The sequence below is a fragment of the Leptonychotes weddellii genome, chromosome 7, assembly GCF_054177405.1.
Source record: "Leptonychotes weddellii isolate Sample4059 chromosome 7, ASM5417740v2, whole genome shotgun sequence".
Taxonomy (NCBI): Eukaryota; Metazoa; Chordata; class Mammalia; order Carnivora; family Phocidae; genus Leptonychotes; species Leptonychotes weddellii.
The window spans coordinates 6,820,708-6,845,604 of NC_138375.1; the positions used below are offsets into that span (position 1 = coordinate 6,820,708).

General features: G+C 46.1%; 1 long non-coding RNA gene across 1 annotated transcript in view; it reads right to left on the reverse strand.

Annotated features, from left to right (window-relative positions):
- LOC115937144 (uncharacterized) overlaps nucleotides 1-24,897 on the reverse strand; it is a 177,648-nt gene that overhangs the window by 113,303 nt on the left and 39,448 nt on the right. Inside the window, exons 3-5 of the long non-coding RNA XR_014146760.1 lie at nucleotides 17,175-17,299; nucleotides 16,525-16,729; nucleotides 13,890-13,981 (exon numbers count right to left, since the gene is read on the reverse strand). This is a non-coding gene — a long non-coding RNA (uncharacterized LOC115937144). The remainder of the gene's footprint in view (nucleotides 1-13,889; nucleotides 13,982-16,524; nucleotides 16,730-17,174; nucleotides 17,300-24,897) is intronic.

Consider the following 24,897-nt stretch of genomic DNA (forward strand, 5'->3'; position numbering starts at 1 on the left):
AAAATCAGGGGGGCCCTCCCACGTGGGCTAGACCTGGCACGCTGTGGTTGACGCCTTCATCTGGGTGAGCCTGGCTTGCCCTTCTGTCCTGGCAAACGCTGACCCTGCAGGACAGACTCGGACCCATCGTCCCTGCTGTTTGCACCCGGAGTCGGGCGACAGCCAGAGAGAGGCCGTGCAGCAGCTGGGCGGCTCGGGGCCCGCTCTGGGCAGAGGTGAGAGCACAGGGACACGGGGAGCGAGCAAGTCCCCAGCGGTGGGGCGGGGTGGACTGATCAGAGCCAGGTCTTGGTTTCTTCCCACCGCCTGGCCACCCCTCCTTACTGTCCTTGACCGAAATCCCCTCTCGTTGAGGGCTCAGGTTGATGCTGCTCGGGCTCAGTCCTCACCTCCCTCTCCTGCACTGCAACCCTCTCCCTTCTTTCTCCTCCTTACTCAGCTCCCATTCCTTGGGCACCCACTGCCATTTTTCTTTGCCCATATCCTCAGCTCTCTTGCGCTCCTGCTTTGTCATAGCTGCTCACACTCACTCAGCAAAACCACCACTCTGAAATCCAGCTCTCTGCCAGTTGAATGTAGCTGGGGGAAAAAAAGCACAGCAGGCTGCCTGAGCTCACTTGAAATCCGTGCTGGAGACACTCCAGTGGACTGTAGTGCTGCCAAGCCTATTATATATCTGCTCTGGTTTACTCTCTTCCATTTCTCCTCAATGACTATTTCCCCAGCTTTTCCTCTCCCCTCAGGTTCCCACAGCCTTCTCTTCTCTCCCCCGTTTCAGCAAGGGGCCTGGCTTTCTAATTGACTGGGAAATCGGAAGCACCCCGAGGGAAATGTTAGCCCCCACCACGCCTCTCTTCTGTCGAGCATCTGTGTTTACACAGCCTGCCTCCCATAGACTCACTGTAAGTCCATGGTTCTCAGAGTGTGGTCCCGGACCAGCAGCATCAGGGTTCCCTGGGAACTGGGAAGAAATGCAAATTCACAGGTCAGATCGCAGGCCTGGAACCTCTGGGGTGGAGTCTAGAATTCTGGGTTTTAACAAGCCCTTGGGTCAATTCTGATGCACTTGCCAACTTGACAACTCCTGCTGGAGACAAATCCACGTTTCCATCAAAGGCCAACCTGCACCCCTCTGGAGCCCTGCTCCAGCAAAGCCATCTTCGTCTCCTGTATCAATTTCACCGTCTCTGTGAGCTCATTCCCATCAGCATGGAAACCTGCTGTTAGTCATCTCATCTTACCCCCCCCCCCAAAAAAAAAAAATCAATTGACCTTCAGGCAGGAGTTGATGCTGCAGTCTGGAGGCAGAATTGCTTCTCTGAAAAACCTGTTTTTGCTCTTAAGGCCTTCAACTGATCACACAAGGCCCACCCCACAGTATAAAGGGTCATCTCCTTTCTTTGAGCTTAATTGACCACATCTACATCTACAAAATACTTTCATAGCAACAGCTGGTGAGTGTTTGATTAAATAACTGGGTCCTACAGGGTAGCCAAGGTGACGTGTAACTTAACCATCACACCATCCATGTTCCATGACCCCCACATCCCTATTTTTCATCCAGGTCACTTTTCTGAGCTCTAGACTTGTGTATCCACCTGCTTGCTTGGCATCTCCACTCAGATACCCAACAGAAGGATCTCTTCAAGGCTGAATCTTCCTGGCAGACTTCTCCACATCATTTGGCGGCAACTCCATCCTTCCAGTCCCCTGTTCTTAAAGCCTCTGAGTCATCTTTAACGCTTCTCTTCCGCACCCCACAATCAGGTCCCGTTGGCTCTCCCTTCCTTCTGCCCTCCTCAGCTTCCACCTCTGCCCCCAGCCCCATCACCTCTCCCCCAGCTTGCTGCAATAGCTTCTCAGTCGGGGGCTCCCACCTTCGCTCCCCATCTCAACCCAGCAGCCGGTGAGCATCCGCATGCGCAACCCGGGGCCAAGCCATTCCTTTGCCGTGGACCACACCGCATCTCCATGTTGCACCCAGAATAAGAGCCAAAGGTCTCAGCGTGGTCCTCCAGCCTTAGAAAAGCTGTCCCCTTTTCCTCCTGACCCCACTGACTTCTGCCCTCCGCGTGGACCCCTCTGACTACACTGAGCCCTCGTGTTCCTTAAGTACAGCAGACACACTCCAGGGCCTGGACCCCAGAATGCTCCCTCTGCCAGGGACATTCTTCTGCAGATCCCCGCGTGCTAACTCCCTGCCTCCTTCAAGTCTTTGCCTGAATGTCTCATCCCAGCGAGGCATCCTGAGCATGTAGTCTCACCCACATGCACTGGGGCACAGCCCCCCACCGTGCTCATCCTGCTCTAACTTTTCCTGGGGTTCACAGCCTCCTATCGTGGCACGATGTGTGCTCATTGCAGGCACTGTTTAGCCCTTCCCCGGAGAAGGTAGATGGTCATCTTTCTGGTCTGTACACAGGTGTCTCCCCGATGTGGAGGAGGACGCCTGGCACGTGTGTGGAATGGACAAGTCATCTGCGAATGTGTCTTCGCAGGGTGCTTATTCCTGGTCTCGTCCTTGCACTCGGGGGTGAGCTCCAGGAGCACTAGGACCCGTCTCTCTCATCCAGGCACCTCAAACAGGCCCTGACACAGGGAAGCGCCAGTCTTTGCATGTCCTAGCGCATTCGCATCGCTAGAACAAAATACGAGACTGTGCGGCTTATAAGCAACACACAGTTCTGGAGTCTGGGTGGCGGAGATCAGGGCGCCAGCCTCGTCCGGTAAGGACCCTGCTCTGAGTTGCAAATGTCTCACCTTGTGCTCACATGGCAGAAGAGGGGAGGGATCTTTCTGGAGCCTCTTTTATAAGGTCACTAATCCTATTCGTGAGGCTCCCCTCTCATGACTCAAGCACCTTCCGAAGGCCCCACTTCCTAACACCATCACCTCTGGGGGCTAGGATTTCAATAGGTGAATTCTGGGGGGATGCCCACGGCAGAGCTTCTCTGATCACGGGGGGGTCTTCCGAGATGAAAGGGGGGTGGTTCCTGCCTCTTGTACTATCTTATCACCCTCTTCCCGCCCACCCACCCTTGGCACGGTGGGGGCTGCGCTTGGCCGGTTTCCGGAAGATTTTGAAATGAGAACTGTTTTTAACAACACAGCGACCAGTTTACAGATGTCCCCCACCCCGCCCTTTCCCCTTCAAAACTGATTGCTCATATTAAGCTGACTTCTCCCAGGCGGGCATCCTGGAGGGGGTGGGAAGAGGTCCCCCCCGCACAGTAATGCCTGATCTTGCTGAGACCGACCTGAACACTCAGGCCTCAGAGCACATCGGAGAAGCCACTCTGAGCCAACCAGGTGTCCATCTAGAACCGTGGATCTCACTGCTGTTCCATCTCCATTACTGGGACCTTGGCTTTCCGTCACCAACACGCACATGAACCGGAAACTAATGTTACGTGTAACAGAATTCACACCCACCTCATCCGTGACTTCCAAACAGGCTGAAAGGCAATAAGCTTTTTTCTCTCCTTCCTAATGCTGGAACTCAGTGTTGCGTTGTCAAGGAAAAAAGACTCCTACTTATAAAAAAATATATCCTTTGGGAAAGAGGGAGAGATTCTTATCTGGAAACTAATGGGGCAAAAGGGCTAGCATTTTACAAGCTGCAGTAAAAGACTAGAGAACATCTCAGAACGAGGGCAGCTGGGAGGCCATCTCCAAGATGCTACTTGAACTTCTTAGCTAGTAAGAGAGGCAATAATGTCAATTGGCCGAACTGGCTCTTGAAATGGGAGCTGCTCCTAAAAGCATCTGGTCAGCTTCATGGAGGCTGGAGGACACCCCAGCCAGACCCGTCCTTCCAGAACCAGATGGCCTCGAGCATGTCCATCTGCGCTTAGCCGGGGGGGCCCAGGTTCTACTTAATCACCTTTGGCTCCAGCCCACCGGGAAGTCCTTCCTCGTGTCTAACCTGAACTCCTCAAGCCCATACCCTCCCCTTTGCACGAAGGCATTTCAAATTACCGAGCAAGATTTTGGTGATTTCCTCTAGGGTAAAAGTATTTTGTACTTTTTAATGGAATAAGGTTATTCCATTTTTTTCTTTTTATTTTCCTCCTGGTTATTTTTACCACTTGAAAATGTGAAGACCAAAACTGTATGTTATCATATCAGAAAGCCCAGAATATTGTTAAAAGTATGCACAGCCACATGGTTGCAAACCTAGCCCCCGCAGCCAGACTGCCTCCATTCAAATTCCTAGCTCTACTTCTGGTTAATTTAGTGACCTCGGGCAAGTGGCTTAGCCTCAGTGTGTTTCAGTTTTACAGCTGTGAAATGGGGATGACAACTGTATGTAGGGCATTAGCGTATCATGAGGCTAAATAAGTTAATAAATGTAAGAATATAGGTGGTACTAAACATTTTGTGCCATAGAAAAGTCTACTATGAACATTAGTTCTTAGTTTTCCTTTTTTTTTTAAGATTTCATTTATTTATTTGAGAGTGAGGGAGAGAGAATCTGAGGCTAACGTGGGGCTCAATCCCACGACCCTGAGATCATGACCTGAGCCGAAAATCAAGAGCTGGATGCTTAACCAACTGAGCCACCCAGGCGCCCTTAGTTCTTAATTTTCTATAAATAAATATGATTTTCATTCTGAGCATCTCTCCAAACAGGCTAGCAGGAAACTTACTTGCTCTGGTCTTCAGGGGTTCTTCCGGGGAAGGGAGAGCCCCTGACCCGCTGGGCTGTCCGTGGGTCCATGTCTGTCCACACAGACCCCTGCTGGGCCCCAAGAGCTGCGGGTCCAGGGCTCCTGTGCTGGCTTGGGCTTGCAGCTCTGGTCAAGCCACATGCCAGGACACATGTCTGACCTTGTGGCACGTGTGGTAACCCCAGTACCACGCACAAGGCCTGGAGAGCGGCCAGCACTCTACGCAGGCAAAGGAGAAATGAGAACACAGCCACGGGTTTACGCGTCCGAGAAAACGCCGCAACTCCAAATCTCCAGGCAGCAGGGTGGGGTTTCCTTTGTCAGGTCAGTTTACAGGATACAAAATGCACTCATCCTTCCAGAGGAGAAAGAAAATTTAATCCTGACTATTGCAGCGGAAGCTTTAATGACACAGAAAGATGTTCACAATAGTTTGTTAAATAAAAAAGCCAGGTTATAAAACAGAATCAAGAATGGTGGCTCTGTGAGTTTCTCCAGGCTGCTGTAACAAAGGGCCACAAACTTTGTGGTTTAGAACAATGGAAATTTATCTGCTCACAGTTCCAGGGGCCGGAAGTCCAAAAATCAAGGTGTCGGCAGGGCCGCGCTCCCTCTGAAGGCGCTAGGGGCGGGTCCTTCTTGCCCCTGCGGGCTCCCGGGGGTGCCAGCACCTGGCGTTCCCTCGAGGCCAGCTTCTCTGTAGTCCCTGCCTTCATGCGGCGCCTCTCAGTGAGCGTGCGTCTTCACGGGGCCACCTTCACTCTTCATGTAGGGACATCAGTCACGTTAGCTAATGACATCTGCGATGACCCTATTTCCAAATAAGGTCACAATCAGGGGTACAGGCGGTTAGGACTTCAATGTGTCTTTTTTGGGAGACACATTTCAGCCCATGACAGTCTCTTGCATTAAAGAGTCTACATCTGGGCGCCTGGGTGGCTCAGTTGGTTGAGCGGCTGCCTTCGGCTCAGGTCATGATCCTGGAGTCCCGGGATCGAGTCCCGCATCGGGCTCCCTGCTCGGCAGGGAGTCTGCTTCTCCCTCTGACCCTCCCCACTCTCATGCTCTCTCTCTCTCATTCTCTCTCTCAAATAAATAAATAAAATCTTTAAAAAAAAAAAAAAGAGTCTACATCTTTTTCAACAACAATAAATGACTGCATCTCTTTCTGACACACACACACACACACACCCCTTCTCCTGAATGAGAATTTATCCTCCACGCCTTTGTTACTAGCACTAGCACCTGCTGTTGCGTTGCCCCCACCCCTGTTCCCCCACTGGGTGAGCTATGCTGACACCTGGATGTGGGTCTCCTTCAATCCACCTCTATTTACTCATAGGCTCCCGCACACGTCTTCGTAAGCATAAACTCATTATGTGCAAATGCGTCTCCGGGGGAGGGTTTTGTCACTTTCTTTTTTTTTTAAGAGAATACTTTATGTGCCTTTTCTGAATCCTGCTTTTCTCACACAATAACGTCTGGCAGAAGTTATCCCAGCTCCTAATAAGCCTCTAAATCACTATTTTCAATGATTATATAATATATTCTGCCATGTGGGCATCAGCTGAAAATGAACAGTGATTATCTCAAGGCACTTGGGGACAGGGGCTCTCGCCCACCACCCTTGTGCATGTGAGGCAAGCACAGAACCTGAGATAGGACAGCTGTTCAGTCAGCATGTGTGTCCCTGCCTCGTAGCTGACGCATTCTCCAGAAACTCTATCTCTGTAGAACTAGTACCACCCACATCACCTTATTCCTGCTTAAAAAGGACACTGACAGTTTAGCCTCCCAGAGGCTAATGTTCAGCGTTCTACATAAGCCACCACATTTCGTCACCTTAGTGGCCCGATGGCGTTAAAATGCTCCTGCAGGTAAGCATGGGGCTCTGAGGGGTGGGCACTAAGCTGTGCAGCTCGCTGGTCAGACTGAGGATTCAAACCCTGATCCATTTATCCCCCCCAGGCCATCTCTCTCCTCCACATCTGCTTTCATAAGAGAAACGGCATCTCCTTTGCTAGAACTGGCTCGGAAAGTCTAGATGCGCTTGTCCCAGAATCCACCCTCCAAAATCTCATGACCATTGAAAACAGACAAAGCAATGAAGCAGACCAAAAAATTAAAGAATTTTAGCAACCCACGACCCCAGCCATCCTGCAAAGATCTGCTGTAACTCTCCTTTGCTTATTTAAAGTCGGTGACTTAACTTTCGAGTCCAATGTGTCACGCATAAACGTCTATTTTCTAAGGACATAAGAGAAACATCAGCTCACATGTGACTGGGCAACGAGTCATCAGGAAGTGGTGAGAGGGGCAGAAGCCTGGGATGTCAGGCACTGAACTGGGGGAGGACAGCAGCGACCTCTGAAATTATACCAAGACCCCCGTCTGCGTACCTGCCCTTTCTAGGAGTGTGGTTCCTAGAAAGATCATTGAGAGCCTTTGATAAAAACCCCATATGAAAGTTCCATTGCAGACCATGTTTCCTTTAATTGTCAATAAGTTCATGGGTAACTGTGACAGATGCTGAGTGACCACGGAACATTACCGTAAGGAAGGGATGTGAATTTCAAAGCAAAGTAAGCGGTGCCTAGAATTTACCTTTCTTACCTTCATTAAAGAGCAAATAATGACGTGCTTCTCAGCCTGGGCTAAGCATCGTAACCACCTGCAAAGCTCTAAGAGGACTGACGCCTGCATCTCAACTAATTGGTACTGGATGCACCTGAGCATCGAGCATCTCTAAAGCTCTTCATGTGACTCTCCCGTACAGCAGAGGCTGAGACCCGTGTCCCTAGAAGATTCAACTGGAAGGGATTAAATTTGCTAAAAATTAGAAGGGCTGTCTGGGAAACAAGATAAAGCTGAGAATGAGAAATAACTTCCTTTGTGTGGCAACACAGCCTTCTATAGTCTACAGTCTTCTATTTGCTGCAGGGGAAGTGTACTTTCTCTACATAAACCACCCTACTTTTCTCCTCTGTTGCTTTGCTAATGCTTCTCTCTTCCAGGAAACTTTCCCTAAATGACTCCTGCTCATTCTTGGCAATTCAACCTAAGAGGTCCATCTCAGTGAAGCATCCCTATGATCCCCTAAGGTGTGGACCCATTGGATTGCTTTTAATGATCTGTTTTGGTGCATGTTTCCCCCACTTGACCTCAGAGAACGCCATAAAAGCTGAGAGTGCAGGGCGCCTGGTTGGCTCAGTCGGTTAAGAGGCTGACTTTTGGTTTCAGCTCACGTCATGATCTCAGGGTCCTGGGATTGAGCCCTGCATTGGGCTCCGCGCTCAGCGTGCAATCTACTTGAGATTCTCTCTCTCCCTCTCCCTCTGCCCCTCCGCCCCTCCCCCCTCTTGGCGTGTGCGCTCTCTCTCAAATAAATCTTAAAAAAAAAAACAAGAGACTGCCCATTCATTGTGGGTTCCCATCACCTAGGCCAGTGGCTGGTGATCACAGACAGTTAGTAAATGAGTATCAGATAAAGCCAGGAAGGAGGACAAGGGTAGGAAACATGTATCAGTTAATCATTTAGTTGAATACTGAGAAGTGTATAGTCTTGGCAGGCATGCACATTTAAGAAAAAAATTTGCTTTGTTGATGATAGTACCCAAAAGCTTAAAGGAGAACACTATGGGGAAAGGTGGCAATGTAGAGTTAGTTGCATCTTATATGGTGTTTATAAATCTGTTTGCATTTTTCCCCTTTGTCCTTATTATAGGAAGCCAAGTAACATAAAGTATCCCAGGAGCCACATGATTTTTTTCCAGCCTGATGGAAAGATAAGATACTTAGTTTCCACAAGCGGTCCCACGGAAGAAACCCCTTCCCTTTGGGAGATTGCAAAGCCCTGTAACATGTAGCTGCAAATGTTTGCTGCCCACCCTAATCAATTTCTCGCAAGCTCCATAACCAAATGGCAGTGACACTTCCGAAATACCAGAACCTGGTAATTTCCTCCTTGACCGTCTTCCCAGACAATTAAGTACCTAGCATCTCCTGTGTGCTAAGCAACCCTGGGGCTCCTTTTTCCAGCAACTTCACAAGAGACACTGTCAGAACTCCTTACAAACAATCAAGTCTGAAAGAAGCCCCTGGAGAGTGTCTGCGCTGGAGCAAATGGTGCTGCTGCCAAAGCAAAGGACAGACTTCTCCTGCTTTGTGCCGCATACGCTGTTCAAGATGGAGTTCTCATCTGGGGTTTTTTGCAGTCGTGTGGCACTCTGAATTAGACTTTGCAGGATGACATCCATTCGACCAAGAGTGCCTGGATGACAGATGCTTTATGTACACTGTCAAGTTTCATGTGGTAACCTCCAGGCGATTCTGCTGTACCAAGCTTGTGGCAAGCCTGCTGAGGGCTGCCGACAGCCACACCGGGGGAGGAGGGAGCAGAATTGCGGGGCGGTCAGCATTCAAAGGGAGCAGAGAATCGAGTTCAGCCTCTTCAGATTGCAGAGGAACTATGACCGCACAGCAGAATGGTTTCTTGCTGAAGAATCACAGGGATAAGCGTATGTATGTCCAATCCAAAGGTGGGGACTTAAACTGGAGTCCTCTGCTTGCACAATCTAGACTGGCTACTTGTGCTGTCCAAACACACCGCTGATTTTCAGAACTTCATTAGACTCTTCACCCTGTGGGCAGCTTAAGGATGACTGACTGTATCAACTTGGGCAAGTCCAGTCGGAGCTGTACAAATGGTCCACATCCAGCTGCTCCCACTCTGCATCCCTAATACGGCTCAGAGCCACAAAGTAATCCCGGCCGGTATCCAGTTATTTTGTTGTGGCTCACCAAGTCTAGCCGACCCTTATCTTTGACCTAAAAATTCTCCAGAGTCAGTTCTTAGAATTTGAAGAGTTTCCAACAGGTATGTGAGAGAAGCACTTCTACTAAGATCTTCGTCTCTTTTTTAAAAAATAGGAATAAGGGCGCCTGGGTGGCTCAGTTGGTTAAGCGACTGCCTTCGGCTCAGGTCGTGATCCTGGAGTCCCGGGATCGAGTCCCGCATCGGGCTCCCTGCTCGGCAGGGAGTCTGCTTCTCCCTCTGACCCTCCTCCCTCTCATGCTCTCTGTCTCTCATTCTCGCTCTCTCAAATAAATAAAATAAAATCTTAAAAAAAAAAAAAAGTAAAATAAATTAATTAATTAAATAAATAAATAAAAAATAGGAATAAAAGAGGAGATAGAAGCCAGAAGGAAACATCATCATAGTTCTCTTTGTCTTGCCTTACATCTCGGAGGGAAATGTGAGTCTTGTAGAGTAGTGGCTTAATTTCAGCTGAACATCACTCAACTCATTCAAAGCTATTAGGGTATTTTAGAGAAGAATACAGAGTGCAAATTTGAAGTAAAAAACAAAAATATTTTGTGTTCTAAAACGAGAATAAATTTTCTTTGTAAGTTTTCTTCATCAAATAGAGACAAAATAAAGAGGAAAAGAAAAATGGAAGTGTGGTCTCATTAATGATTGACTCCCCCACCCACACACAAGGGCCACGTGTGGACAACACATGCATTTAGACACACACCTATGTACCCTAAATCTCAATGTCTTATATGTATCATGATTTCATAGCAATACTACCTGTTTTTTCCTACTCTTAAGGAAATAGAATAAAAATGCATTGGTAGACACTACCCTCTTGCCTAACTTTCCCCACCCTCCATAATGCATCCACCACCTAAAAAGAGTTGCCATCCATGTATAATATCCTGTCATCTGCACATAGTGAGAGTTTGACTTCTTCCTTACCAATTTGGATGTCTTTATTTCTTTTTATTCTCTGATTGTTGTGGCTAAGATTGCCAGTACTATATTGAGTAAAATGGTGAGAGTGGACATCCCTGTCCTGTTCCTGACCTTAGGGGAAAAGCTCTCAGAAAACCCTAAGGACTCCACCAAAAAGCTGCTAGGACTGATCAATGAATTCAGTAAAGTCACAGGATACAAGATCAATGTACAGAGACCTGTTGCATTTCTATACACCAATAATGAAGCAGCAGAAAGAAATTAAGAAAACAATCCCATTTACAATTGCACCAAAAATAATAAAATATCTAAAAATAAGTTTAACAAAAGTGGTGAAAGACCCATACTCTGAAAACTACAAAACACTGATGAAAGAAGTTGAAGATAACACAGAGAAATGGAAAAACATCCCATGCTCATGGACTGGAATAACAAATATTGTTAAAATATCTATACTACCCAAAGAAACCTACACATTTAATGCAATCCCTATCCAAACACCAGTAGCATTTTCACAGAACTATAACAAACAATCCTAAAATTTGTATGGAACCACAAAAGACCCCAAATTAGCCAGAGCAATCCTGAAAAAGAAAAGCAAAACTGGGGGCATCATGTCTGGACTTCAAGCTCTATTACAAAGCTGCAATTATCAAGACAGTATGGTACTGGCACAAAACCAGACACATAGATCAATGGAACAGAAGAGAAAATCCAGAAATAAACCCACAATTACACAGTCAATTAATCTGCAACAAAGGAGGCAAGAATATCCAATGAGAAAAAGACTGTCTCTTCAACAAATGGTGTTGGGAAATAGTACAGCAACATGCAAAAGAATGAGACTAGACCACGTTCATACACCATACACAAAAATAAATTCAAAATAGATTAAAGACCTAAATGTGAGACCTGAAACCAGAAAAATCCTAGAAGAGAATGCAGACAGCAATTTCTGTGACATGAGCTATAGCAACTTCTTTCCAGATATGTCTCCTGAGGCAAGGGAAACAAGCAAAAATGAACTATCGGGACTTCATCAAAATAAAAAGCTTCTGCACAGCGAAGGAAACAATTAACAAAACTAAAAGGCAACCTAGGGAATGGGAGAAGATATTTGCAAATGACATATCCAATAAAGTGTTCGTATCCAAAATAATAAAGAACGTTTACAACTCAACACCCAAAAAACAAATAATCCCCAATTAAAAATAGGTTTTAAAAAAAGTTTTATGTTCATGTCTTGAACAGACATTTTCCCAAAGAAGACATGAAGATGGCCAACAGATACATGAAAAGATGCTCAACATCACTCATCACCAGGGAAATGCAAATCAAAACTACAATAAAATATCAGCTCACACCAGGAAGACTAAAGTCAACAACACAAGAAATAACAAGTGTTGGCGAGGATGTGGAGAAAAAGGAACCCTTGTGCACTGTTGGTGGGAGTGCAGACTGGTGCAGCCATTGTGGAAAACAGTATGCAGGCTCCTCCAAAAGTTAAGAATAGAACGACCCTGTGATCCAGTAATTGCACTACTGGTATTTAACCCCCTATTTTCTAAAATAGAAAAACGCTAGCTCAAAGGGACGCATGTACCCTGATGTTTACTGCAGCATTATTTACAAATAGCCCAATTATGGAAGCAACCCAGATGTCCATCAGTAGATGAATGGATAAAGAAGACATGGTATATATACAATGGAATATTATTTAGCCATAAGAAAGAATGAAATCTTGTCATTTGCAACAACATGGACGGAGCTAGAGAGTATTATGCTACGTAAAATAAGTCAGTCAGAGAAAGAAAAATACCATATGATTTCACTCATACGTGGAATTTAAGAAACAAAACAAATGAACAAAGGAAAAAAAGAGAGAGAGTGACGAATCAAGACAAAGACTCTTAAGTAGAGCAAGCAAACTGACGGTTATCAGAGGGGAGGGAGGTCGGGTGACGGGTGATATAGGAGACGGGGATTCAGGAGGGCACTTAGCGTGATGAGCACTGGGTGTTGTATAAAATTGTTGAATCACTCTGTTGTACACCTGGAACTAATATTACACTGTATGTTAACTGGAATTTAAATAAAACTTTAAAAACACATAATAAAAATAAATACTAAATAAATAATTTTTAAAAATAAAATTAGTTACTTAAAAAAAAAAGGAGTTGCCATCCAAATAAGAAAAGAGCATAGACCCATGAGGCAGGGGAGTTTCCTTGGTGGGGGGGGGGGCATTTGATACAAAGTAATTTTCAAAGTAAGGCAACCAGGAAGGCCTCAGATCTTCCCCTTCAGGAAGAGTTTGACTTTTGCTTTAAAAAAAGGCATGATTTATTCCTTATTTGGAGGATCCACCTACACATAGTCCTTGTCTTCATTAAATATGAACAAATCCTTTGACAGACTTTAAAGTGAAATGCTTGAGAAACGGTCACAAGTGATAAGCGTGTGAACAGGATGGGACCCCATACACCAAAATACAATATGGCGCCCCTGCTGGAACCCAGTGACTGTGTCATGATTCCCAGACAATACTGATCGTAAGGCACGCTTTTAGTGTTCAAATGACTAAGAAAATTGATGTGTTAATGAAGCTACAGCATGTATTGATCAATACATGATCACACCAGTCTCTCCTTACTCTGAGCACCCTTACTCTTTCCTCAGGGATTTGGCAGTTCCTCCTGTCTTTGCTTGCGTTGGTTGCCCTGCATATATCTCAGTACTAATTCCTTCTCACCTACTTCTTTCTTAGGTCCTTGTATCAGTCAGCTTTCAGTAAATTGTGCCACGCTGACAAACACCACCTAAATGGCAGGGTCATAACACAGCAAAGGTTTCGTTCTCGCTTGTGTTAAATGTGCTGTGCAGATTGGCTGCCGCTCTGCACCCCAGGCCTTCATCCGGGGTCCAGGCTGAGGGAACAGCCCCTATCAAGGCACACCGACCTCAGGTCAGAGGGAAAGACAAAGAGCAAATGGGTGTGGCAGCTCCGGTGGCTTCCGCTCAAAAGTACAGACATCACTCTACTCACACGCCGTGACTCATGCTCACGTGGTCAAGCTGACAGGACTGGCGTGGAGTATGCTCCTCCCACAGGGGGATTCAGGAAGGAGGGGCCCTGCAGGGGGAGAGAGGTCCAGTGGAGGGGCAGCGAATATTCTGAACAAATATTCTGAACGAATATTTTGGTGGTGACTTTGCAAGAAACTAGAGAATATGGTCATTCTACCAAAGAGCAATATTTGCTCTACCAATAACACATTTATATCCTGCTGCTTTGTTTGCGTGCCTTTCTGTGTACTTAACAACTTTTCCTTTAAGTGCAAAATTATACGTAATTTTTGGAGAGATTTTTAAGTGTCAGTTAAACTCAGTCATGTAGCTACCAACACACGCGTGGCTCATGGGAGCACCATCAGTGCGACAACCAGACAGAGTCTACTCACACACAGGCAATGGGAACTGTGTCGGCTGCTTCCTGGTCAACAGCAAGCATAAGACATCATTGTCTCGAAGACGCATTCCAATTGCACATTTGCTGAAATGTGAAAAAAAGGTATATTAAAATCAATGAAATATGATATTTGTGGGTATGTGTGTCGAAAATGAGATTGGCTGATCAGTTCTTAAATGTTCTGCATCTTTGCTCCTCCAAGTGTAGGCTGCGGTTCGAAGCTATTCATGCCCCCGGGAGCTGGTTAGGAATGCAAAATTGCACACCCCAGCCAAGACCCACTGACTTGGAACATTAACAAAATCTGCAGATGATCCTCATGCCCATTTAAGTCTGATAAGGAGCATTCTAAATGACATCGGTGCCATAGCTGGTCAGTGCATCATACCAGAGTGAACACACACATACACACATGCATGCACGCAGATCATGGAGACAGTCCCCACCCCTCCGTGCATCCTGGGCTCCAGCATATGGGGCAAGAGGAAAGAGTTTCAGAGGTTATCCCATTCAGCAAGACGAGAGTGGTGACAAGGACAGATTGGACAGCTCAATCCTGGCCATGCATGAAAATCACTTGGATACTTTTTTTAGAAATACTGAAGCCTGGGCCTTGATCTCGGAGATTCATTTGGTTTGGGGCACTCAAGGTGCAGCGTGGGTGGGGCTTCCCAGTCAGAGGGCTGGGAGCAGCAGGGCACGGAAGAAAGGTCTGTGTGTAAGCCCGGAGTGGAGCTGTCAAGCTTCTCTTGTGAGCACCTGAGTCCTCACCTTCACCGGGGACACTGTGTACATAGGTCCCAAATTAGGGGCAGGAAAGAGACAGACGTGTTGCATGGGGTTTAGAGCTGACAGGAGTTAGGATCAGAGCAGCATAATGACTCTGGATTTGACTTGATTGCAAGTTCACGTGTAAATAGCCCACACACACCTGATGTGAGGAAACCATAGTAACTTCAAGTCCAAAGACCCGGATCATCTCCTCTTTAGCCCTAAATAAACCAGCTAAACGCCCCAAGCCTCAGTGCTCTGGTCTGTTAAATGGGCTTAGAAGTAATAATTGCCACCTGCCTCCTCGCTCCACACTGGGATTCTGAGGTTTACAGAGACGCTCTTTATGAAATGAAACTTCCTAAGGTGCCATACAGGTGTGTTATTTTTTGTACACATTTTTAGAATGGTTTTCAGTTCATTTTATCTCTCTAAAGAGCTACTGATTATTTATGTTAAAAAGAGGTTGCCTTGGGGCACCTGGGTGGCTCAGTCAGTTAAGTGTCTGCCTTTGGTTTAGGTCATGATTTCGGGGTCCTGGGATCGAGCCGCGTGTCCGGCTCTGCACTCAGCGGGGAATCTGCTTCTCCCTCTCCCTCTACCTGCCGCTCCCCCTGCTCATGTTCTCTCTCTCTCAAATAAATAAAAATCTTTAAAAAAAAAAAAAAGAGGTTGCCTTTTACCTTAGATCATTTGAATGTAGGTAAACAAGCCAAAATTAGGAGTTTCAAACTGGATTCCTTGAGGCACTGGGGTTTACTAAATTTGGGTTCCACAAAGTATTTTTCAAGTACATCTAGGGTTGTTATTGTCATTGTTGTTGTTTTCATTGTTGTTTTGGTGATTTTTTTTATTTCCACACTTTAACCAACTTATGAGAGGCTACATTATCTGAATTTACTTTGTCTTCAACTTCCAAATTATGTCTCCATCGTATGGTGACATATGTGGTCCTTTGTAAGGGAAGCCTTAAATTACATCAGAAAATAAGCAGTAAAAATATTGCCTCCAATGGGCAGAATATTTGGAATGTTATTTGTTTGGGGATTATTATCATTTTTCTCCAAGTTCATTTAAGGACTATATAATTGATAATACTTGCTTTTGCAGGCAGTTAAAGCCGTCTAATTGAAGAGAGTTTCATATATGTGTGTGTATACACATGCATATGTATATAGAGATATATGTATATACCCATGAAGACTCCTATTCACAAGTAGTAATTTTGAGGAGATGATGAACCTCTGCCATTTTTCAAAGCCTCTTGAGTTGTCAAGGTCATGGACATAGAATGAACCCACCTGTCCTACCTGGGTGCCCATCAATATAAACACCGGGGAGGATGGCATCATTACTAGAACAAGTGGTCTTTCTTCATGTCTTCTCCCTTTGAAATGTCTAACCATCTCGAGTTGGGTTACAAATGTTGGCAACAATCACCAGGCTTTCGAAGTGAAAAAAATCACTCTCACTGAAGCCACTGACAACAGGATAAAAAATTCATCCAAAATTTCTTCCAAAAGGATAAAAAATTCAAAAGGGAGGATGAATGTTGGCTCACCCATATTTCTTTGCTCAGATGTTAGTACTACATCTCGGGGACCTTCCCAAATGATTACTCCTGCTCGACAACGGAGGGAGAAAGCGTGGCAGCGATCATTCATCTCATGGGGAACGTGGTATGTGCAACGAAAAAACCCATCTGCCCATGAATCTTGACTTCTACTTTGGGAGATGAAAAATAGGACTCACCATGAGTAAGAAGATGAAGGCCCCTCTAAGATCTTTCTTCTTCCCCCCAGTTCCACTTTTCACATTTAAACTAGTGAGATTCTGATCAAAACCAACCATTTTACCTGCAATTCCACTGTATGTTCTTGGAAGTGAAAGACGATCCCAGAGCTAAAAAGGAGAAGCTCAGACCTCTTCATTGTGCTGGTGGGGATGGCACAGAGCGAGAGAGCCCCTTCTCAAAGCACACTTTCCTCTGTCCTCTCTACAGGTGGAGCGTGAAGGTGAGCAAGAGACTCCGCAGAGGACCACGCTCAGTAGACGAAAATCCTGAAAAGAGAGAACAGAAAGTAGAGCTAAATAGGAATGAAAGCATTTTTTTTTCCTTTGTAGGTTTTTTTTTTTTTTTTTGGTGGGGTGGCGGGGAGAGGGCTCAGGGGAGATGAGACCTGTCTTGAGCTACACTGTAGAAATTAAGAGTTACATAAGGTAAGTAAAGATAAAAGGGAATAAAACATTCATGTTAGGGAATCTTTGTTTTCAAAACAACTCAATACTATCTATGGTATGAAGGGATAATCAGTAAAAGGTAGCTCTTTCAACCCAAGTAACAAAGAGGAAACTCAGCTTTGATCACTTCAAAGGAAACCAAATACAGCAAATGGGAAAACCTTAAGGACAGATGGAGGAGAGTAGGAGCTTGCGAGCATGTAGTAGTCAAGGAAAACAGCCCTTGGAAGACACAATAAAATGAGCCCAAATCCCATATATGCACCTGTGGTGGAGACGCTCCGCTGCAGTTCTCAATCCCGGACGTCAGCAAGCCTGCAGTCTGGGGGGAGGAGCTCTTTGGCCTCGGAAGCACCATGTGATCAGAGAGAAGAGAAACCAGATGCAAGCCTGAAGGGGAGCAGGGGCTCATCAATTTAAGTCAGGGAATTAAAGGTTGTGAATAATTAGGTTGCAATTTGTAAAAACTGGGTAGGGAGACAGCATAAAACATCAGGAGGCATGAAAAGTGAGGCTTGGAGACATCCTATCACCCTGTGAGCACATCGTTCTAAACGCGGTGGCCAGATGCTGTGAGTGGGTCCACACCCTGGGAACATAACCTGGATCTTGAGCCACATCCCCAAACTGAGCCTGAGATGCAGATTGGCTCCCCATGGACAACTGAGCAACTTTGTAATCAGGAACATGAAACAAACATGTAGAGATAATGAAGCAACTCTAATCCACAGTGTTAATACTTCGGTGTAGAATTTGCAACTATGTAATAATCGTCGAAAACAAGATTATGTGTCATATAAGTCACTAGAAACATACATAGGATTTCAGCATATTGGAGAATGTGCCATATCGGCCCTGGGGTATGATTTGAAATTTTCAGTCGGTGGTAGACTTGTGGTTTTTGTTTGAAAGGAGTAAGAGAATTTGATAAAGTTGGGAAAGAGTGTTTGATAGTTTAAGAGAACCTGATATATCCACCTATACATTTATAAGAGCTAAGTGCTTAGAAGGAATTTGCTTGTTGGGTTTGTAAGTCTGTCCTGACAGGAATATAAAGTGCTATGGCCATACTAAATTTTGAGAATAGAGTTTTAAAATGCTTAAGAGAATTTAACTAAGTAAGTTTCTAAGTTTGGTTGGTTATTTAAATAGGTGGATCTCGTTTGTTTAACTTACAAGTTAATCAAATATTTAAAAAATTGATTTTCAACTTTAAAAACTGAGCATTGATTTATACAAAAGTTATTCTAAGTAGCCTTTCCTGAGACAAACCTTTACTAAAAATTTTTTTAATCTAGATTACTATACACCTCAAATAGACTCAGAAAGGTGTCACATTTCTCTTTGAAATAAAAGGGTTGTTTTATTTTCTTGAATAGCCCATTGAAGGGAGAAAGAATGATCGCAGTATTGCAGCTAATTTGGAAGCCCCTACTACACTGAAGTCTGTCTTTTCTAGGATAGCATCTAGGTTGCAATCATCCAACTTACACTCAATAATAATGCAATAATGATGTTTTTAGCAGTTGGGTTGTTAAAAGCACGTCCACTGGCATGTCTAATCGGTGTTTTCTACACAGCAACCAAAAGCAATTTATACTCTGGCTCTTCTCTATGTCCACTTGAAACCTGAAGGCTCGGCGCTTTACTTACATCATTGTCAAGTGTCCTTGGACTTGACAGCTAAGACCACTCCATTTCTAGGAGAGTTCTCCCCTTGGGGCTAGAGAGAAAAGTAATGGCTTTAAAGCTAAAAGCTCTTTAACATGAGAAGGGCTTAGCACCCTGCGTACACAAGGTACACATCTATGGGTCCCCATTCTTAGTGCCCTAGCATTATGCTTTCATTGCCTTAGTCCTCCGAGAGAAAACACATGGCCGAGACTGGGAGGCAGGAGCCCAAGGAGGACTTCGAACAGCATCCCCAGGACTTAGAAGATGCGGCCACTCTAGGGGTTCAGGCATAACCTGCCTTCCCCCACTGGAGGACCTACCCCGGGCACAGTGGGAACACGTTTCCGTATGGACTCACTGCTCACACCCACCCACGTGCCCGCCTCCATGCCCGCCCCAGCAGGGACACTGGGCTGTGTCACCACGCCCGCCCTCCCTGAGAGGAACCTGCAGCTTCGGGGGTACGGAGGGGACTCCTCAGGGAGACAGGGCCAGCCAGGCTCACAGGCAGGACTTGATGAAGCATGCTGTCTCTTCTGAGCAAGGTGACCACTTGTGGGGGTTGGTGCTGCAAGTCCTGCGTCCTGGGACACCTCTCAAACCCTGAAAATCGGGGGGGTTGTCTGCCCTACAAATAAAAAGCCCCGAATTTCCCTCTTCTGTGGGAGTATTCAGAGCTCCTCTACCAAAAGAAGGGAGTGGCCCAGAAGTCCTTGAAAAATGTATCATTCGAAAACACAAAAACATCTGTGTGCAGAAAACAGTTCCTTGCCGAAGAGGGAAGCATCCCTCCCCCTGGGGTGTGCAGCAACAACCCTCGCTTGGTGGCCGATTCGGTCATCTGGTGGGTAGCTGTTTTTGACTCAAACGGTATTTGACTTCAGATCAGTGAGAGGAAGTTATTTCCCCTTCAGGCTGTGATGTTTTCATCCCCTTGTTTCCCATAACAACCTCCCCCTAGCCTAAACATGTGTCCCTTCACAAGACTCTCCTTTTGGCAGACATTGTATTTTAAGTAAAGCTCATGTTGCCACAGTCACGGGCTAACATGGTTTCATTTATAGATCTTATCTAGGAGACTTCGGCAGCCCCGGATCCCCCTCCGGAGCCAAGAGAGGCCGGGCTGGTTCACACTCCCCAGCCCTGCGAGATGAAGAGCAGTGTTCAAGTGGGCTTCACACCTGTCCCTTAATCTGTGCTTCCAGCCAGGCCCCCTCACCCAGGGACAATGCTGGGAGACACTCTTGTCACCACTAGGAGGTTCGCTCCTGGCACCGAGTGGGTGGGGGTCAGGAATGCTGCTAACAGACCCTGCGAGGCCCAGGACAGGCCCGCATAAGAAAGAATCCAGTATCAGTAGTGCCGAGGGTAAGGAAGGCATTCTCAGAGACTGGTCCTTTAGCCCTTAGGGGACTTGGAAGACAACATGGCCCAAAGCTTGCACATTTATCACATTCTCTGATCCAGATTCTTGCTGTTTCTGAGGCTGAGAAAACCACCTTCCTTTAGAGAGAGACAGAAGAGCGTCGGACTTAAAAGCAAAACATTCTCGTCCGTGGAGGAAAAAAATCTCTTGCCCATCCCAGGTACCAAAAAGAATTAGCGCCCAGTAAAGGCTGTTGACAGTAGTGCTAAGGATGTTAGCGATGTCGCTGATGGTTTTGCAACCGTCCCTCTATCATAATTGTACGTTACCCTGTGACTAAAAGAGAAGCAAAAAGGACGGTGTGCAGGGCACAGTTTTTAGCACAATACTTAACTCTGGGTTTTCTGGTTTCGTTTTGTTTTTAAAGATTTTATGTATTTATTTGAGAGAGAGGGAGAGAGAGCATGAGCAGGGGGATGAGCAGAAGGAGAGGGAGAGAGAGAGAATCCTCAAGCAGACTCCCGGCTGAGCAGGGAACCTGACGCAGGGCTCAGTCCCAGGACCCTGGGATCATGATCTGAGCCAAAGGCAGACGCTTAACGACTGAGCCACCCAGGCGCCCCCTGAACTCTTTTTGGAACAATCTGCAAATTCACCGTAAAAAAATCTATCGATATATCCACACGATGACCTGTACATAAATGTTCATAGCACTATTATTCATAATAGCCAAAAAGTAGAAACAATCCAAATGCCCACCACCTGATGAATGGACAAACAAAATGTGGTCTATCCGTACAACGGACTACTATTTGGTAATAAGAAGGGATCAAGTACTGTCACAGACTACAACAGGGATGCACCCTGCAAACATCATTCTAAGTGAACAAAACCGAACAGAAAAGACCACATATTGTACAATTTGGTGAACATGAAAAGTCTTTTTTTTTTTTAACAAATGGTAAATCTATAAAAATAGCAGATTAGAGGTTGCCTAGAGTTAAGAGAAGGAACAAGAACAGAGATTTGCTGCAAATGGGCATGCAGGGTCTTTCTGGGGTCATGGAAATGTTCTAAAATCGGATTTGGGGACACCTCCCCAGCTCCGTAAATTTACTAAAACTCGAGTTGTATACTGAAAGCAGGTGAATTTTATGGTATGTAAATTATACCTCACTAAAGCTCTCACCAAAAAATCTATTAGACCTAGGAGGATTTTTTTCCTGGTATTTGGTAGAGAATGTTATAGAAAGAACACTTCCCTGGGGGCAGGGTGGGGGGGAGGACATTATATCCCAGTCCAGATTCTACCTGTAATTACCTGCATTACTGAAGAGAAGACACTGATATGGTCCTGGACTGCTTCCCAAACTGTAAAGTGATGGAGAGGCCTCAGGTCTGTCTGTCTCTCGTGCTGTGAGATTTGGTTAAGTGACTACTCGTATTTCAAGAGAAGAGCAAACAGCTACAACTTGACTCGTGGGCCTGCGTCATTACTTTATAATAATCAAATCACGTTTGAAGTTCACTTTGGCTTATAGAGAGTGAGTGACTGGGCCAGTAGAAGTCAAGTCCGGGACCACATGCATAGCTGACGTATTCTCTCTCCCAAGTTCGCCCTGGTAGCCGCCAGGAGGGGCTCTTCTTCCAAGCAGTATCTCACAGCATTGCAGAGGATGTCTGCAACCGACCAGGGAAGGGCCAGGGCAGGGTCTCTCCAAGAACTCCTACCTTTCCAAAGGATCAAGAAATACAGCTATATGCTCAATGAGGACGCAGGAAATGTCCACATCATGTATCTGGGGGAATCTTCAGACAGCACTCTTCCCACACTCACCAATAAGTCTCATCAGGTGGGCTAGGACACTAGAGCTTCCATATGCAGCTGCACAGGTTGTTGACTGCACAAGGAAACCCAGTCAAGGGGATGGAAGTAGGAGCTGAGCTCCATTCCATGCTCTGCTTGTTAAGTTCAGTGTAGGATGATGGCCATGCAGAGGAGGGGAACCTTTTTCTAATTTGAACAAAGGCACTATATGGACCAGGGGGACCCCGGGACATTGCTGTACCATTTTATCTGTGGGGCATCAGACCTTCCCTCCCCAGTGTCCTCTGGACCCTCAAGAAGAACTGCTCCTTCCCTCTGCACAAAGTCTCCTCTCTGGCTGCCTCAGGATTGATGGTTGAGCAGGGCCCAGACACCTCCTGGCTGATCCAGTTCCCATCCCAACCTCCTCCCCTCCCATACCTGAATGGCCCCAAACTACCCTCTTTCTCCTGCAGCCAAATACAGAAATTCTCATGTGAATGTTTTCAGATAAACCATGCCTCTTAGTCCAGCGGAGATCCCCTCATACCGCAAAGGGACACAAGACCAGGTTCCCTTTTGATTGGAGGGCAAGGCACCTCGCCAGCCCTCGATACACATCACCAATTCATGAGATCCTCGCAGGACCTCATGGGACAGATCTTACTCTCCCGATTTCACAGATGAGAAAACCGAGGCTCCCTATGAAGTAGAACTCACCAAAGCCTCCCAGAACTCAGGGCAGTGGCAGGTCTGATTCCACCTCTCTTTTAGACTCCCTAGTATGCTCTAGAATTTGCTTCCCTCCCCCTTTGCTTTTCAAAACCCACTCATGCACATTCCCTGCCCAGACGATGCCTCAGCCGTGCTGGCCTTCACAGTCAAACCGTGTACACAGGGGCCTCTCCTGCTAAGCCTGCTTTCACGTTCCCTTCACCATGCGTGTGCTTCTCATTGAGGTCCAGTTACTTTTTAAAAAAGATTTTATTTATTTATTTATATATTTTAAGGGAGGGGGCAGAGGGGGAGGGAGAGGGACAAGCAGACTCCGTCCTGAGCAGGGAGCCCCACACGGGGCTCGATCCCACAACCCTGAGATCATGACCTGAGCCAAAATCAAGAGTCAGACCTCAACCAACTGTGCCACCCAGGTGCCCCACACTCAAGTTACTTTTGGTGGGCATCTCTATAGTGATTGCAAATGATGCCAAAGACGAAATCCTTCCATAAGAAATTTTGGAAACCCAATTTTGTTTTCCTGGCCCTCACATATGAGCAGCCAGGAGAGCTCTGTAGATCTGATTTTTTCAAACATACTGAAAAGTACCTTCTCACTACATAGAGAGAAGAGCATTGGTCTTCCTTCCTACCTCTTTCAGATCCTTAAAAAAAAGTGGGGGCCACCCACACTCAAAATATTTCCCAAATACAGTCACTTCCACTCCCAAATTTTCACCCATATCACACTTAGCATAAACTATTTAAGCAAGCATGTGATGTGACCATCACATCCCTCCACTCCTCTAACCTAATTATCTTCCACAGAGAGCTCCCTAGCAAGGAGAGACACTTGACCAGGCTGCTCCGAATCGGGAGGATGAGCTAAGCGTCATCAGCCAGACGGTTCAGCCTCTATACCAGCAGGTGGCCCACGTTTAGCAGCGCGCGTGTTGTTTCAATGAGAACAACAGACTCCGAAGCGCCCGTCTGGAAACAATGAATTATTTCTTCTGCTAAAACAATCCAGCTGGGTCTTTTTATACCACGTGATTTCACGATTCCTCTGAAATAATTTGAACTGTCACTGCATTACTAAATCAGGGGGCATAATTCTCCCAATTAAGCATTTAAGTCAAAAAAGAAGAGGAGAAAGAAAGACACATATTGAGGCATCTTCTGCTAAACTTTAAAGAAACCGAAGACCTGTTCTTGCCCAACGGTGAGTGCCAGATCCCGAGGGCCGTCCCAACTTCAAACGAGCTAACAGATGCTTGTTCTCCAGCGCATTTTCCTCTCAGTGGCATTTTGAGGATATTATAAACTTCCCGACACAGTATTTCAGTGGAAATTTTTTTTTTTTTTAAGATTACATTGTTATCATAAAAAAAAAATCCAACAGGCGTTTTGAATACATGTTGGCCTAAGTGAGACAGATGAGATTTAGCCCCTGGGGAAAGGTAGAAACTGCCCAGGTGAGCATGCGCACACTAACCCGGCTAGGAACCTTCAAACAGACCTGCTTCCATTCCTCTTCTGGGGAGCTCCCTTCTGAATATGCCTAGTACAGACCAGAGGTTTAAACCAGGTCTGTCCACAAAAGGATATTTGGCAATGGTTGTAGACATTTTTGGTTGTCCCAACCGGGGATGCTAAAGGCATATAGTAGGTAGAGGCCAGGGATGCTGCTGAACGTCCTACAACGCACAGGACAGCCCCCCAACAATGGAAATACCCAGCCCCAAATGTTAGTTGTATCAAGGCTGAGAGATCCGGTATAGACAGAAGATGATTTGATCTAGGTTCAGATCATTGTAGATGAGACCTGTTTTCTGCTTGCGCTGAGCTTATGGTCTACTTAGGGCAGCCACGTAGACACACATTTCCAGTATAATACAGAAGTGTTCTCCAAAACAGGGAGCGCTCTACTGGAGACTATCTTGTCAAGAAAAAGGGGAAATGTACTTGAGGTGGGCAAGGATAAAGAATTTGTTGTTGGAGAATTTAGGCCTGCAGTGGATGAGTAAGAACTGGCCAAACATAGGAGAAGGGGAAGGGGTCAGCAGATGCGTGGGCACCTCCAAGCAGCTCTGCCTTACCAAGTGGGAAGCCAGGGAAGGGCGGGCCAGCTCCTGAAGTACTTCGGATGGATGCCAAGCTTGGGTTTTGTCAAGCAGGTCATCGCTGTGAGGGTCGCGAGTCAAAGGTCATCACCCTGATGCCTGGGTGGAGAATAAATATAAGGGGAACCTTGGAGCCAAGGAGACCAGGTGTGCAGTTTCTCTAAGGGACAGAGAAACTGGTCACAGGTGGTGGTTATGGAGAGAATGGCTCAGAAACAAGAAACAGGAGGGTAAAATTTTGTTGAATTTGCATGTAGGAAATAAAGAAAAGGAAGGTTCTAGAATGACCTCCAAAATTCTG